We start from the raw sequence: 16,653 nt of genomic DNA on the forward strand, positions 1-16,653 counted from the left end.
GCTTAATCATGTCTGGACTCGTTTTGTTGGTCGTCACGGTGTCGTGTTGCGCAGTCCTTTTGCGCAGTCCTTTTGCCGGGTCTCAGCTTCCTCATGTTCGGAGTGGTGCGCTGTAGGCAAATCGCCCGCACGCGAAGTTTCTGCTGGTATCGCGATCACATAAGGAGCCGGCAGTGTGGACTGTTGTTCGCTTGCTGCTGGTCTGCTGGTCCGATCGTTCAGTGGCCAATCTTCCGTCGGGTATGCTTCAGCAACTGGCTTTATGTGATCAAGGTGCCGACAAACTGTTCGGCTCTTTGTCTTGATTAGCCAAGATCGATGCCCTAGTCTTTTGAGTACGGTGCCTTCTACCCAATCAGGGCTTACTGTGAAGTTGCTGAAAAAACCCGACTTCCCTACGGCCACTCGCCTTGTAACGCTCTCGTCCGAGGTCTTTTCAGCGGGTCGTGGCTGAATACGTGTGAGTGCCGTCGAGAGCTCGCGTCCGAACATGAGTGAGGCTGGTGTTCTGCCCGTTGTTTCCAAAACAGTTGTGTGCTGCTTGAGCATAAACCGAGCCAGCCTGCAGGCGAATGTTCCAGACTGATCCTTGGCTAATGCTTGCTTTGTCTCGTACACAAATCTCTCTGCTTTCCCATTCGTGGCCGGGTGATAGGAAGCGCCTGTAATGTGCGCTACACCGTTCTTCTTTAGGATATCTTCTATTTCCGTGGAAACGAAGGACGAGCCGTTATCCGTTACCAGCCTTTCGGGAATGCCGAAGGTCGCGAACAGGTTGCGCAGTTCCTCGATCAAAGTCTGTGACTATGTTGCGCATGTAGCGCACTTCGAGCCACTTGCTGTACGCGTCTACAACAATTAGCAGCATCCTTCCCTCCATGAGGCCAGCGAAGTCGGCGTGGACTGTGTGCCATGGAGCAGTCGCACGCTTCCAATCAGGAGGTGGAGCTTTAGACGGCGTCCTTGATGCTGGCAGCAAGTTGCACAATTTTTCACTAGCCGCTATATGTCGTTGTCGATACCAGGCCACCAAAAGTATTCTCGAGCGCACGCTTCCATGGCTACTACGCCCCTGTGCCCTGAATGTGCCAAGTCCAGTACATCGTTTCTCGCTTCCGCCGAAACAACCAATCTGGTACCGCGAACGAGGCAACCTTGTTGTAGCGAGAGCTGAGGTCCGAACCTTGCGAAAGCAGAACATTGCTGCCCGGACAATCTGTGCAGATCTCCGCTTGACACAGCTCTCATTACGCGGGACAGCAATGGATACTCCCGGCTCAGTTCTGCGAGTTGATTTAGAGAACGTTTTATGCTCGGCGTGAAAGCACGCATGAGCACATCTGCAGGGGGATGTGGCTACTCTACTTGAGCGGGCAGCGGCAGCCTGCTAAGTGTGTCAGCAATTTGGTGCAGGCGTCCAGGCCTGTACACCAAATTGTAATTGTACGTGGCCAACTTCAGACACCATCGGGTCATCCTAGGCAAGAGTATTTGCGGTAACTGTTTCTTTTCTCCCATGATGCCGGCCAGCGATGTGTTGGTGAAAATGGCTCACGCCGAAAACTACTGCGAGACCTTCCTTGTCTAGTAGGGAGTAGTTTTTTTTTTCTGCGAACGCAATTGGGACCTTTCTGCCGAACGCATCTTTCTGGGCTAGAATCGCCCCGACGCCATATGGTGACGCATCCACACACAAAAGTAGAGGCTAATTGTCTCGTCGTAATGCGCAAGGACTGTGGAAGAGCGAATCAAACGCTTGAGCTTATCAAATGCAATCTGATACCTTTCCTCCCACGTCTTTGCCTTTCCTCCCGTGTTTTTCTCCAGTAGCTTGTAGAGCTCTGCGGCAACCGTAGCTCTGTTTTCTAGAAACCGGTCATAAAATGCCAAAAGCCCTAGGAAAGCCTGCAGAGAAGTCTTGTCAGTCGGCCTTGAGGCCTGAAGGATCGCCTGGACCTTTTCCTCGGTTATATGAAAGCTTTGAGCATCAATTTTATATCCGAGAAATTCGACTGACTTGATGCCGAAGTGGCAGTTTTCTTACTTGAGGCGTAAGCCTTTCTCGTTTAGCCTCGACATGACTTTATCTAGACATGGCGCATGCTCTGTAGCATCCTTCCCATTGACAATAATGTTGTCAAGGTAAACACTCACCCCAGGAATTCCTGCCAGTGTTGTCTCCATCATACGCTGGAAGATGGCTTGCGCAGAGGATATTCCGAAAAGAAGCCGTTTCACTCAGAACACTCCTTTGGTAGCGTTGATGGTGAGCATTGCGGCCATCTCGTCGTCGACCTTGAGCTATACTGGTACGCCTGGTTCCACCACGCTACTTTGCGAATACCTCCGCGATGGTTGGTAGCTGGTATGGCGTCTTCTTGACCACTGGGTTAACAGTGCTCCTGTAGTCGCCACAAAGACGAAATGTTCCGTCTTTTTCACGCACCCACACTAAAGGTGTAGCCATCTCGGCATGTTGCGTTGGTTCCAGGATGCCTTGTCGTTGCAGACGGTCGAGCTCTTCTTCCATTGGCTCTTGATACGCAAGGGGCATTGGATGTGCCTTACAGAACTTGGGCGTTGCGCCTTGCTCCAAATCCAAATGAACCAAGGGCCCCGTGTAGCCATCAATGTCTCGCTTACACATCAGGATGGCGCGCGAGCACCTTTTGTAGGTCTGGTGTTGGCTCAGCGACCTGATTATTTCGTGCAATTGCATGTGTAGCTCGGAAAACCAGTCATGTCCAAGCAAATTCCAGCCAGTTCTTTTCATTACCAGCAAAGGTAGCACATAGACTTTTAATTTAAATCGCACACGAGCTTGTGCCGATCCAAGAGTGCGATTTTCCTCTGCAAGTCAAGTGTTTCTTTAGTTAGCTTTGGGGCGTTCGTTGACCATGTTTGGCGATAAGTAGCCTCGCTGATTAAAGACCATGCGGCGCCCGTATCGACATCAAATTTGAGTGGCCTTCTCTCGAATTTCACATCAACTAGGAATTTTGGGCAGGGTTTTCGCTCGCTCACTCCGTGCAGCTCGTAGCACGGATCGCTGTGCGGAGTGTCGTTGCTCGTGGACTGAGCGTTCACACTGTGCATTCCTGACCAGGTGTTAGGCTTGCCTTCCTTGGTTTCCTTCTTGCGGAAGAGGCACGCTTTCTCGATGTGGCCTTTCTTGGAGCGAAAACGGCATTGTGCAATCCTGAATTTGCAGGTGTGAGCCTCGTGCCAGCCGTCACATCGATACCAAGATACTTTGTTGGGCGAGTTGGTACTTATTCATTGTTAATATAAAAAGCGCGAACACGAAGACAAAGGACAAGATAAAAGAAAGCCACAGTACAAGCGCTGTACTGTGGCTTTCTTTTATCTTGTCCTTCGTGTTCGCGCTGTTTTTATTAACAATGAATAAGTCACATCGATAACAGCGTCGTTGCTGTTCTGAATTCTTGTGCTCCTTTTTGGGTTGCGAAGTTTTGCATGCTTCTGCACAGTTCGTCACTCCCTTGAGTCCTCGCTGCTGCCTCGAAGCACTTTCTGCTGACATGGCCAGGTCAATAGCACGCTGAAACGTCAAGTCTTTCTCCGCGAATAGTCTCTGTCGGAGGTGCTCGTCGCGGAGGCCGCAGACGAATCTGTCGCGAAGCATGACGTCTTGGGGCAGCATGGGGGATTCATTAAAACAGCTGTGTATTCTTCTGCTGATGAAGTCGATGTTACAGACGTGGTCGTCAGCACTCCGATGTTGCAGTCGGCTGTCAAACTTCTGAGCGCTGCGACATAGTTGCTGATCGATTCTTCAAGTCGGTCGCGTAGCTGGAAGACTGTACAGCTGTACACCTCAAATGGTCTAGGGTCGAAGTGCTTCTGGAGAAGTGTGACTAGGTCTTGATAGCTGACTTCTCCAGGCGTCTTCGGTGCAACCAGCGTGCAAGCAGTCTCAAAAGTCTCGGTTCCGCAAAGCGTCAGGAGGAACGCGCACTTCTTGCTGCTGTTGTTGTTATGAACTTTATTTTTTCACCGATGTAGGAGGACCCCTACTGCCCGCCCCCGGCACGCAGGCCTATGGGACGGACGCCGGGGCCTCCTCGACTAAAGACAGGCGAAAGCGACGGTGTTTCTTCGCGGCTTCAGCCGCCAGGCGGATAGCTTGCTGCTGGTTGGCGGGGGACTCGCTCCGCAGTAGCAGTTCCCAGGCTTCTCTACTATTTATGTTTTCCTTGGCGCCAGGGGAATCAAGGCATTGCCAGATTATGTGATCCAGAGTACCCCTTTCTCCGCAGGTTTCGCATTTATCGTCCGCCTTTTCCTCCACTTGCGTGTGGAAAAGCCAGACAGGACTTGGGAAATTCCCAGCTTGCAGGCGCCGCCAAGCGACGGCCTCCTTGTTAGTTAGCGTTCGGTCTGGTGGTGGCAGGGACCTTCTGCTAAGACTGTAGTGTTCTAAAATTTCCTTATACGTTTGCAGCCTCTTGTCCATCCCATCGCAATCAGGCGGCTCTACGGCTGCCCGGAAGTAGAAAGCTCGGGCTAGCTCGTGCGCCGCCTCGTTGCCGGGGACGGACTAGTGCGCGGGGGTCCAAATAATGCGAATCTCTCAAGTTTTCCTTTCTCTAAAATTTTAGCTGCCTCCTTCGAGACCCTCAATTTTCCAAAGTTCCAGACAGCTGTTTTGCTGTCGCTAATAGCTATGCTGGCTTCCGTTCCAACGCAAGCGAGCGCTATTGCAACTTCTTCAGCCGTGTCTACATTTCGGCTTATAACGGACGCGGCGGCGGCGGGCACGCCGCGGCCGTTGACGACCGCAGCCACCGCCGCCCCGATTTCCCGCTAGCCGCGTCCACGTAGGCGACCTCCCCCGGCTTCATTTTCCCGACTTTCTTTGCGTCTCGGCCCTCTTTTGTCTCCTCTCCTTGTTGTACGTAGGGTGCATGTTTTTAGGTAGGCTGTGACATCGCACAGCACACGGACGCCACTTTGGAGGCGGAACGAAGTGGCGTCCGTGTGCTGTGCGATGTCAGCGCACGTTAAAGATCCCCAAGTGGTCGAAATTACTCCGTAGCCCTCCACTACGGTTCCTCTTTCTCTCTTTCCACTTTCATTCCCACCTTCCTCCCTTCCCTTACGGCGCGGTTCGGGTGTCCAAAGAGCAAGTGTGACAGTTACTGCGCCTTTCCCTTCCTGTGAACCAATTTAAAAGACGGGACACTATTATATAATCGCGACACTTTCGTGGAATGTCTACTTTGTGGCTTGTTCCTCTATCTGACTGCAGTCCCACCCAGCCGAGGATGGTTCTGCCCGTGGTGGTTCTGCTCAATCTTTCTAGTTGCGCCATGCGTACAGCCTCCGCTAGTTCCGTCCAATTGTTGTGCACCCCCATTTCGAGGAGGCGTTCAGTTGAGGTCGAGATGGGTAGTCCCAGAGCCCTCTTCGCGCATCATCTGATGAGTGCGTCTATTCTCTGCTTTTCGTCTGATCTAATGGGTGTCCAAAGAGCAAGTGTGACAGTTACTGCGCCTTTCCCTTCCTGTGAACCAATTTAAAAGACGGGACACTATTATATAATCGCGACACTTTCGTGGAATGTCTACTTTGTGGCTTGTTCCTCTATCTGACTGCAGTCCCACCCAGCCGAGGATGGTTCTGCCCGTGGTGGTTCTGCTCAATCTTTCTAGTTGCGCCATGCGTACAGCCTCCGCTAGTTCCGTCCAATTGTTGTGCACCCCCATTTCGAGGAGGCGTTCAGTTGAGGTCGAGATGGGTAGTCCCAGAGCCCTCTTCGCGCATCATCTGATGAGTGCGTCTATTCTCTGCTTTTCGTCTGATCTAATGTTTAGGAATGGCGTGGCGTAACATATGCGGCTAGTGATGTAAGCCTGCATTAATTTCAGGAGGCTTTGTTCCTTAAGGCCTCGACCCTTGAGTGCGATTCTCCTGAACAGACCCGTGACTTGCGTGGCGTACGCGTTCAGTTTCTTTACCGTTGTATCGTTGTACCCATCTGCTTGTAGAAACAGCCCCAGGATCCTAATTTGTCCGACTTTTGGCACTATTTGGCCGTCTACTGTTACGCTGATGTTTATCTGGCGTTTACACCTGAGCACCTTCGGGTTGTAGATAAACAGTTCCGATTTTTGTGGAGAACACGAGAGGCCCCTTTCGGCCGCGTAGGACATCACGGTGACTGCCGCCGCTTGCAAGCGCTCCTCGATGCTCGCGTCACTCCCCTGGGTGACCCACAGGTTGACGTCGTCCGCGTACATGCTGAATTTCAAGTTTTGCACCTTCCTCAGTTCTGCCGGGAGGTTTCGCATGGCAACAATAAAGAGGAACGGGGACAGCACCGAACCCTGTGGCGTACTCCTGCTTCCTAGTTTGACGGTGGAGGATTCAATGTCCTGAAACTTTATCTTTATCGTTCTACCCGACAGGAAGTCTTTTACGTAGTCGTACGTTTTCTTTCCGACCCCCAATTCTTGGAGACCAGAAAGAATTGCCGCGTGTTTTACGTTATCGAACGCCTTTGTCAGGTCTAGACCTAGCAGTACCCTCGCGTCCCTGGTTTCGCTTTCTATGATGTCGTGTCTCAAGCGGAGCATTACGTCCTGTGTGCACAGGCCGGGCCGGAACCCAACCATTTCGTGCTGCCACAGGTCGGTAAGCTCCATGAAACGCGTTAGTCGCGTTTGGACAACCCGCTCCATCAATTTCCCTATACAGGATGTTAGTTGCTGTTGTTGTGGCTGTAGGAAGAAGGAGAAGAAAAATTTGGCGGACGCTTAAGCTTCGCCTTCAAGAGTGGAACGCAATAGCGTTATTGCACCTCGTTCGCACAGCCCACTCATTCGCTCGGTATGCTCTTGAGTAGAAAGGAAAGACGCTTGATTCTATAACCCGTGAGGGTGCACGGCGAAACGTCAGGGGCGAGTGGCGTGCCACGTGTCGGGGCAGCGCCGCACATTACGAGGAGGGGTTCTTCTGTGTTTGCCGCAAGATGGCTCTGAATGTGCGCAGAGCGCAGAAGAAATGTAGTGGAAACGTACTTCGCTACTCGTGTAACTGCGACTTCTGTAAGTAACATGCTCATAATTACCGATATACACCGCAGTATAACGTTCTACGGCACGTTTCTAACGCAACACCGCATTCACTAGAAGCGCTTTTGTACCGCTTTCAAGCATCGAACTCGTGGCTGAGTGCATGCCAGAGCCCAAGGCACTTGGCCCAGTTCACCCCGCTACCGGTAACTTGAGAGAACTCAGGGATACATTTGACAGCCTCGGTGATACTCTCCTGGTCAACCGTAAAAATAACGATGTCTGCATACGCGAGCAGCTTCACTTCGGCTGCTTGTAACCTAAACGCACTAATGTTGACATTATTCATAAGTTTCATGCACAATGTTTCAATATAAATGCAAAACAAAAGAGGGCTGAGGGGACAGCCCTGTCGCACCGAACGCTGCAGTCGAATGGGGGCTCCCAGACTCTTATTAATAATCACTCTCGTCGTGCAGTTACGGTACGCCGGGGCCACACCCTTACATATAACTGAACCAACATTCACATGTTCTAAAAGGGAAAACAAAATTTCGTGATCGACGCAGTCGAATGCTTTTTCGAGGTCGATCTGAAGCATGGCGACCCGACCATCCCAGTCATCACAACACTCAAAAACACTTCGCGCCTTTTGAATGTTGGTCACTGTTGACCTCCCTTTTATCCCACACGTTTGGTGTGGTCCTACTATATCCTTAATAACCTTTGCTTAGGGCCTTTGCTGTCGTTGCGGGAGTTTTAATGTACTGAGACGAAGCCAGCCTGACATTGGCTGATGATGACCTTCCAATATGTACTTTGTTTTGTGTTATTCGTGTTGTGTTCTTGTGAAATGGTATGAACCAAAGCCAGGAAATAAAGAAAAAAAAAAGAACTCGTGGCTGAGTGGTAGCGTCTCCGTCTCACACTCAGGAGACCTGGTTCGATTCACACCCAGGCCATCTTGGAAGTTGCTTTTTATTTATGAAGTGAATGCCGGGATGTATCGCTCACGGCCAACGACGCCGACGACACCGGCTTTTCTGCTACACGAGCTCCTTAACGCTACCGCGTTAAAATGCACAGGCCTGCTACTGGCTCTGTAGCTGAACCACCTCCGCTGCCTCGTACAGATAGAGGAGAATATAGAGAAGAACAAAAAGCAAGAGGGAAAGAAAGACGCGCGCCGCAACAACAGTCGTCGTCCACCACCAGCGGTGGCGTGGCCAATGACGGCCTACAACAGATAAAAATTCGGTTCCAGGCCAGCCCCTGCCGCAAGCAGCAGTGACCCACCTGCACCAGCCCCATCAGGGCAGAGCCAGTGTACAGGATGCTAGATTGGTCGTAAGTTCTCTAATAATAATAATTGGTTCACAGGAAGGGAAAGGCGCAGTAACTGGCACACCTATGTCTGTGGACACCCGACCCGCGCCATAAGGGAAGGGAGGAGGGCTAAGAATAATAATCGGTTCACAGGAAGGGAAAGGCGCAGTAACTGTCACACTTGTGTCTGTGGACACCCAAACCGCGCCGTAAGGGAAGGAAGGAGGGTGGGAATGCACCGCCGGGGTGGCGCAGTGGTAAAACGCCCGACTACTGTGCCGGAGTTCCCGGGTTCGAACCCGACCTCGGCGGCTGCGTTTCGATGGAGGCGAAACGAAGTGGCGTCCATGTGCTGTGCCATGTCAGCGCACGTTAAAGATGCCCAGGTGGTCGAAATTACTCCGTAGCCCTTCACTACGGCTCCCCTTTCTCTCTTTCCACTTTCACTCCCATCTTCCTCCCTTCCCTTACGGCGCGGTTCAGGTGTCCACAGAGCAAGTGTGACAGATACCGCGCCTTTTTCTTCCTGTAATTGGTAATTAGTTGGTTCACTGGAAGGGGAAGTCGCTGTCTCACTCGTTTTCTGTGGACGCCTGAACCGCGCCGTGAGGGAAGGGAGGAAAGTGGGAGTTAAAGTGGAAAGAGAGAAAGAGGAGCCGTAGTGGAGGGCTACTGAGTAATTTTGACCACCTGGGGATCTTTAACAACCAACCAACGAAGGAGGATGGGAATGAAAGTGGAAAGAGAGAAAGAGGAGCCGTAGTGGAGGGCTACGCAGTAACTTCGACCACCTGGGGATCTTTAACGTGCGTTGACATCGCACAGCACACGGACGCCACTTCGTTTCCCCTCTATCGAAACGCAGCCGCCGCGGTCGGGTTCGAACCCGGGAACTCCGGCAGTGTAGTCGGGCGTCTTACCACTGCACCACACCGGCGGAACGTAAGTTCTCTAGTTTAGGGGGTCTGCCTGGCTTCGGTATCAAAGGTACGTTTGCCGTCTTCCACTGTTGTGGGAGGCGGCTTCTGTCCCATACGATTCTCATGTATTTGGTGAGCGTGCGGATGGAATTATCGTCCAAATTTCATAGAACCTTGTTTGTGATTCCATCTGGGCCGGGAGCCGATTTTGTTTTTAGGCCTAATATTTCGGCGCGAACCTCCGCCTCCGTGATCGGCGCGTCTAGGGCCTCGTTTAAGGGTCCTTCGTAATCTGGCAGGGGTAAGGTTTGTGTGTCGCCTACGTACATGTTAATTAGTTTCGCCATGAGTTCCCCGTCCGTGCCCTCGAACGCCTGTGACCGGAGACGCCTCTCCATGCCACATTTTGCTCCCACATATGAAGGAGTTTGCTGTCAACCGTCACCGGCGCATCGTCCTCCCGTAGGGTCGTGGTTGCTTTCTCTACTTGTTTCTTAAGCGTCTCTGCTCATTGCTCTATGTTTTGGATTTCATCTCCCGATTTGCAGTTTTCTCTGATTTGCCTAAACCTGTAAACCTGTCCCAATCGGTGATTCTGGGTTTTTTGAGGCGACGCGTTTTGACGCCCTTGCTGAGGGTGAGAGCCAGAACAAAGTGGTCGCTGCCTAAATTTTCAGCTGTGTTTTTCCAGACTGCGTCTCCCGTGTTTTTTCCTAGGGTAAGGTTCGGGGTGGTGTCTGCACAGACGCTGTTTCCCATCCTGGACGGACAGCTAGGGTCCGTCAGGAGGGTGACACCGAGCTCAAGTATGTCCTCCCACAGTTGCCTACCCTTAGGGTCGCGTCTATTGCAGCCCCATTCTTGGTGGGCGGCATTGAAGCCTCCTAAAATTATAAGAGTAGAGTATTGTTTCCTGCTGTTTTGATCGCTTTGCGGAAGAGGGCGCGGAAACGTACCTTTCTCTGCTGGGGAGTGCTGTACACGTTTAAGATGAAGAGACTAGCCTCTTCCTTGCGACCATGTGATAATTTCTATTAATACAGCTTCGATGTCTCGCGAGTTCACCTCATGCTCGACTACCACTATGTGTCTTAAATAGCGTGGAGACGCGGGATTTTTATCCCCGGTTACCGTGGAACGCCTAATATCCCGATAATTTTGGTAGACCTTTTCCTGTTTCCTGAAGGGCTATAGCTAAAGGTTTTTCTTCGCTCTGCTCTAAGTGCTTTTGCAAGAGCATTCGCTTTCGTTGGAAGCTGCGGCAGTTCCACTGCCACACCAGAGAGTCTTCATTTTTACTGCGCCTGTTCATTTTGTTGCATTTGGGTCACCGCCTTTTCTAATGTAGTTAGCCTCTCGGTGAAGGCATTCTGCATCGCGGTGAATTGCGTCTGCATTTGATTTACCGCACCCATTAATTGGGTGAGGAGGGTCTCGATTCTTTCAAATCTTGCTTCGTATTTAGCGTCCAGTCTCCTTTCTAATGCCACCAGCGGATCCGTCTCGTCCCCTTTACGTTTTTGCGGGGGTGGCCTGATTGTTTCAGTAATCATTTTCTCCTCTTCATTATCCCTCGGCTCAGGGCGCGCGACTACGACCTTTGTAGGCGGGGGAGAGGGCATCTGTTTCTGTACCTGTTTTTGGGGTACCAATTGGTTCCTCTGTGGAGGAGGTGGGGTACTCTTCCATTCTTAAACTTTGAATCTCTGTAGTGAGCCTGATGAGCATGCTCTTGAGCTCTCGATTCTCTTTTTCTAGTTTTTTAGTTCTCTCGTCTGCCTCCCTATTTATCTGGGAACTGCTAACCGTGAAGCTTACCGTTTTTCAATCTCCGCTAGGACTGCGTCTGCGTGCAGGTTGTCCCCACGACGTCTTGGGGTCCCGTGTAAAGCACCCGGAGCTGCTGGCCGTGGAGGAGTCAGCCAAGGTCCTCGAACTGGAGCGCCTTCGTCCAGAGCTGAATCGGTCCCTGGTACCGGAGCTCGAGCGGCGTCGCCTAGAGTTGGCGGTGGCTCCTTCCTCCAGCCTTGGCAAGTCTCCCTCTTTGGCTGTGAAGTGGTGGCAGTCCTTGCTTTTTGATCTCGATATCCTCCTTTGGTAGCCGGGGGTCCTCTTCACCATTTCTCGTTCTTGATCGTCCCTCGCGCTGCAGTTTTGCGTTGCATCAGCCATTTTCAGTTGTTCCTGCTGACCCAGTTTTTTCTCCCATCGTCTTTACTTGGTGATGTAAGGGGTTCTATATATCTCCCGACATCGCTTGTCGCCGAGGAGGTGATTCTTTCCGCATAGCTGGCACCTCGGTTCGCACAGATGACCTTCTTTCGGGTTTTCCATGCCGCATCCGCGGCACTTTTTATTCGTCGGATCCGGACAGACGTGGTCTCAGTGTCCCATGCGGCCGCACGCGTGGCAAACTTCATACTTCCTCTTGTATAAGACGCATCTTTTGCGAAAGGAGATAAGTACACCCAGCGCGGTACCTTCTGATCTTCGAAGAGGATTAGTATCGTCTTGGAGGTTGCTCCCAGTCTGCGAACACCGAGCACTGAAGGGTTCTCCTTTCGCCTGTGTATTCGCTCCAATAGCTCTCCGTTGGAATGGCGCAGGGAAACGTCGTGCACGACTCCCTTGCCGCAATCTTCAGGCATAGCGGGATAGGCCTTTACTTCGATATTTTCGCTGCCGCAAAGAACTGCGCGCAAAGCCACGTACCTTCGTCCACGCTCTTCGCCAGTAGTGGCGATTAGTATGGACTGTTGCTTTATATTTGCCGAGATGTCGTTCTCGGCGTCCTTGAGCTCGATCCGGCGGCGCGGGCGATCGATTCAGCCAGTTCAATCATTCCACCTTCTATTAGGCGGCTGACTCCGCCCCGGGGTCGTATTATTTTTTATACGTCCTTCGGTATCTGCGCGGACTGCTTCTTTACCTATTTTGCGGCTAGCTTTCTTCCGATGGCGGCCTTGTGGCCTGTAGTCCGCTGCACTTCATCTTTGGTCGTGGTTCGCGTTTCCTCTTCGATGGGCACTACGCGGCCTTTCCTTTTGGTAATAAACCACGTACCTTTAGCCAGCTCCGCGGGGTCTATAGTCTCTCCCTCTACCAGCTCCATTGTGTTGCTCATGCTCTTCTGTGGCTTCCGCCGCCGAGAGCGTCTTTCTTCTGCTAGGCCTACAAATAGGCCTAGCGGTCTCGCGTCGGCCGCCGAAAAATAGGCATATTAGAGTGCCTACTTCCGAACTTTCGGTCTCCTGGGACTCCACTTCACGTGTGTAGTCGAATCCAGCGGTATAATGCACGCCGTAGGTCGAAACTTGGACTTGAACGGCTGCGTTCGACGGAGCTCGAGCGCGCGCTTCTTCACATCGTCAGTGACGTCGTTTGCAACGAAGTAGAAAGTGAGACGCTCCATCCACGAAGACCAATTTTTGCCGTTAAACAGCTTGATGGCGCCGTGCATTGCTCCAGTAGCCATGGCCCGACTTTCAACTACGTCTGTTCTAAATCGAACTTCTCGTCACCAGTGTTATTTTTGGGGCGTCGGAAGCTCACTGAGCGAGGAAACTCTGGATTTGGTTGCTGGATAGAGACGGCCGCTCGATGGAAGCGCAAAAAAAAAACTGATTTCTTTATAGGAAGGGAAAGGCGCGGTAACTGTTTCACTTGTTTGCTGTGGACACCGCAACCGCGCCGCAAGGGAAGGGAGGAAGGTGGGAGTGAAAGTGGAAAGAGAGAAAGAGGAGCCGTAGTGGAGGACTACGGAGTAATTTCGACCACCTGGGGATCTTTAACGTGCGCTGACATCGCACAGTACACGGACGCCTCTTCGTTTCGCCTCCACCGAAACGCAGCCGCCGAGGTCGGGTTCGAACCCGGGTACTCCGGCACAGTAGTCGGGCGTCTTACCACTGCACCACCCCGGCGGGGCATGGAAGCGCAAAAGACTGCTTTATGGCGCCTTTCGGAGAGAGGAGAAAAGGAAGGAAACAGAGAAGCGCGAGCGCTTGTAAAAAGGCGTTGCTCCTCGTGCCCTGGTCACGCGCATGGTCCGATGACGGTCCAGTTCCGAGGAACGTACGGCTCGGCATTGCAACTGGAGCGGCCGTGCGTCCGTCCGCTAGGAGGCGGTGCACAACGTGTACACAGTGGTCATACAATGTTTGTGTAAAATGATCGCTGTTCTTCGAAATGATAATCATTTATGCAGAAAAAACTTCGCTGCGAGTTTGTCGTCATTTCGGTCTCAATGTGGCTAATATTGCTTGCCAAATACACATTGAATTGGTTTTTGCGGCATTTTTAATGCAATAGTAAGTCTGCTGTTGCCGAGCTTTCGGTCCAACGTAGTGGAACCGATAATATTTGTGCAGAATTTCAGCCCCGAATTCAAGCCCTCCAGGCAAAACGCTGGCGGTCATTCTGTGAAACGCTTGATCCCCGCAAGCCTTTATCACGCATCTGGAATGTCGTTCCTGGTCTCCGAACATGATCCCCTAAACAGCTCTACCCATTCAAATCTCTCGCACTCTATCAAAGACTTAGTGAGGTCGAGGTAGCGGAACATTTCTGCGCTAGGGTAACAGGTCAATCGACTCCTACAGCAACGCTACATTTCAACGATGTTCCAGCTTCACGGGATTCACGAATGGACCTTCCCTTTTCTGTGGAAGAACTTGACGCTGCGCTGGCTTCTTGTAGACGGTCATCATCGCCGGGTGCCGATGGTGTAACATACACTGCGCTTGGAAATCTTGGACAAGAAGCTAGGCACGCTCTTTTGGAATATTACAACAAATCATGGAGTGAGGGTACAGTTGCAGACGAGTGGAAGTGCAGTCGTTTAGTTCCGCCCCTGAAACCTGGCAAATCGCCTCTGGACCTGACATCATACCGTCCAATTGCACTGGCTACTTACGTTGGTAAAGTACTTGAAAGAATGCTGCTTACACGTATTGAATGGTACCTGGAGCGCTACCGCATATATCCGGATATTATGACAGGGTTTCGACGTGGACGCTCTTCGATTCACAACGTGGTGGACCTGGTATCCTCCGTATAATACCAACAAATTTTGAAGCTCTTACCCGCGACGTTGTTCCTGGAGATAAAGAGCGCATATGACAACGTCACTCACCAGGCCGTTTCAGACGCTCTGGAAGCTGCCGAACTTGGCGGTCGTGTTTTTTGCTGGATACGCAGTTATTTATCCAACAGATCTCACTTTATGCAGACTGAGGATGGCCCAACATCTTCTCATTTCACTTCCCATGGAGTCCCACAGGGCGGAGTACTAAGCCCAACGCTTTTCAATCTTACTCTTGTCGGGCTTGTCGACTTAATACCACAATAGGCGTAACTTTCAATGAATGCAGACGACATCTGCATCTGGGCATCAAGAGTTAGGCGCCCACAGGCTTAGAGCGAGGCTTCAAAAGGCAGCAAGTATAGTTGCGATCTACCTCCACTTGCGTGGTCTACAAATATCAACTGAAAAGTGTTCGCTAGTTGCATTTACACGCAAGAACATGTCACCTTACACCGTACGCATTGATGGAAAAACAATACCCTACGAAAGCAGCCATAACTTTCTGGGAGTTATCATCGACCAAAAGCTTTCGTGGACTCAACATATTTCATTCATGAAAAAGAGGCTGACAGCAATTACTCACGTACTTGCCTATACTGGGGGAAAGTAATGGAGAGCGTCCGTGCGGTCAATGCTCTAACTATACCGTGCATTATTTATGGGATTTCTTCGGTACAGCTTACCTGCACTTGGAAATATAAAAAAAAACTAACTTAAGAATTCCACAGAGCGTTCAAGCTCAAGCTCTGCGAACCTACCTGGGATTGCGGAAATGTGTACCTACGGCTGCTACCATTATATTTGCACAGGAGCATCCCATATCTACCTACCTAACAGTTGACTCCCTGAGGGCACATTTCCGACACATCTCTCGGGTTCCCTGTCATCATTTGGCCAGTCTTGCCATTACCAGGCTGCGTACATCGTTTACAAAGACCGTTGATGCGCATCGCGCAATTTTGCCGTCCCAATTTACACCCGCATCTAGACCGTCCTCTCCACTATGGAGCCTAAATAAACCACGCGTGCTTCTTTCAATACCCGGCATCAGGAAGAAGGTTGAGCTATCGACGAGAGACCTGAAACAAATCGCTCTTGAATACTTCCATGAGTACCATGCAAATCGTTTGCACGTCTACACCGATGGTTCAGTGAATGCCGTTGCGTTCTTCAGACACCATGGTCATACCTTCAATTAATACAGATATAAAAGTTAGGCCAATTCACTAGACTTCTTCAACAGCTGCAGAGCTAACCGCTCTTCGTATCGCAATAAGGCATATCAGTCAGCAGAGCCCCCAGCGGTGGTTCATTTTCACAGATTCAAAAGCAGCCCTGCAAGCACTAAAAGCGGCTCTTCGCCGTGGAGCTCATGAACAACTCGTGGCGGAAATACGACAAATTCATCACTGTGCAATTAATGGAGGACATGACATCATCTTCCAGTGGCTTCCAGGACACAGCGACATAGCGGGCAATCTTCGAGTGCACGAAGTCGCATGAACCGCCCACCAAGACGGCGATTGTCTGTTGATTCCCTTTTCCAGGGCAGACGCAGCGGGCGCGCGGGAACACACACTCTTCTGGTGGAATTCTGGCCAGTTTGCGAACTGCCGCTTAAAATCCCTGGACCCTGACCTGATGCTACGCCTTCCACCTGGCCTACCCCGACGCGAAGAAACTTTGCTGTGCCACCTGTGCGTTGGTGTAGAATTCACAAACGCGTATTCTTTTATGATAGGCATGCAAACAGCCCTACGTGTACAAACTGTGGATGCGACGAGTCTATAGGCCACATTCTTTTTGAGTGCCCGATATACAATGAGGAAAGGCAGTGTATGTGCCGTTCGCTGGAGCATCGAGATGGACGCCCATTGAGTGAAACTAAGGTTTTAGGTCCCTGCCTACGGCGATCGCCTGCGGTGAAGACCTCCCAGGCACTGCTCGCTTTATGAGAAGCACAGGCTTAGTCGAAAGACTATGAGTTTGCTATGACATGACTGTAACGTGATGTGATGTGGCGTGTCTGTTATGTGACTGTATTAACTTCAACTATCCCTCTCTCACAACTTTTATATCCACTCTTCCCCTTCCCCCAGTGTAGGGTAGCAAACCGGTTGCTTTTACTGGTTAACCACCCTGCCTTTACTCCTCACCTTCCTCCTCCTAGAAAAGAATGGCTCCTAGGAAAGAATGGGAAAAGAATGCAGGACTAACAATACTAAGTACCGGAAGTTTCAAATGACCATTATTTGTGTAGTTAGAGATTCATCAGTGCCCGCCA

Source organism: Amblyomma maculatum, chromosome 5 (genome assembly GCF_055883805.1).
Source record: "Amblyomma maculatum isolate TAMU_Amacu chromosome 5, ASM5588380v1, whole genome shotgun sequence".
In the NCBI taxonomy this organism is placed as follows: Eukaryota; Metazoa; Arthropoda; class Arachnida; order Ixodida; family Ixodidae; genus Amblyomma; species Amblyomma maculatum.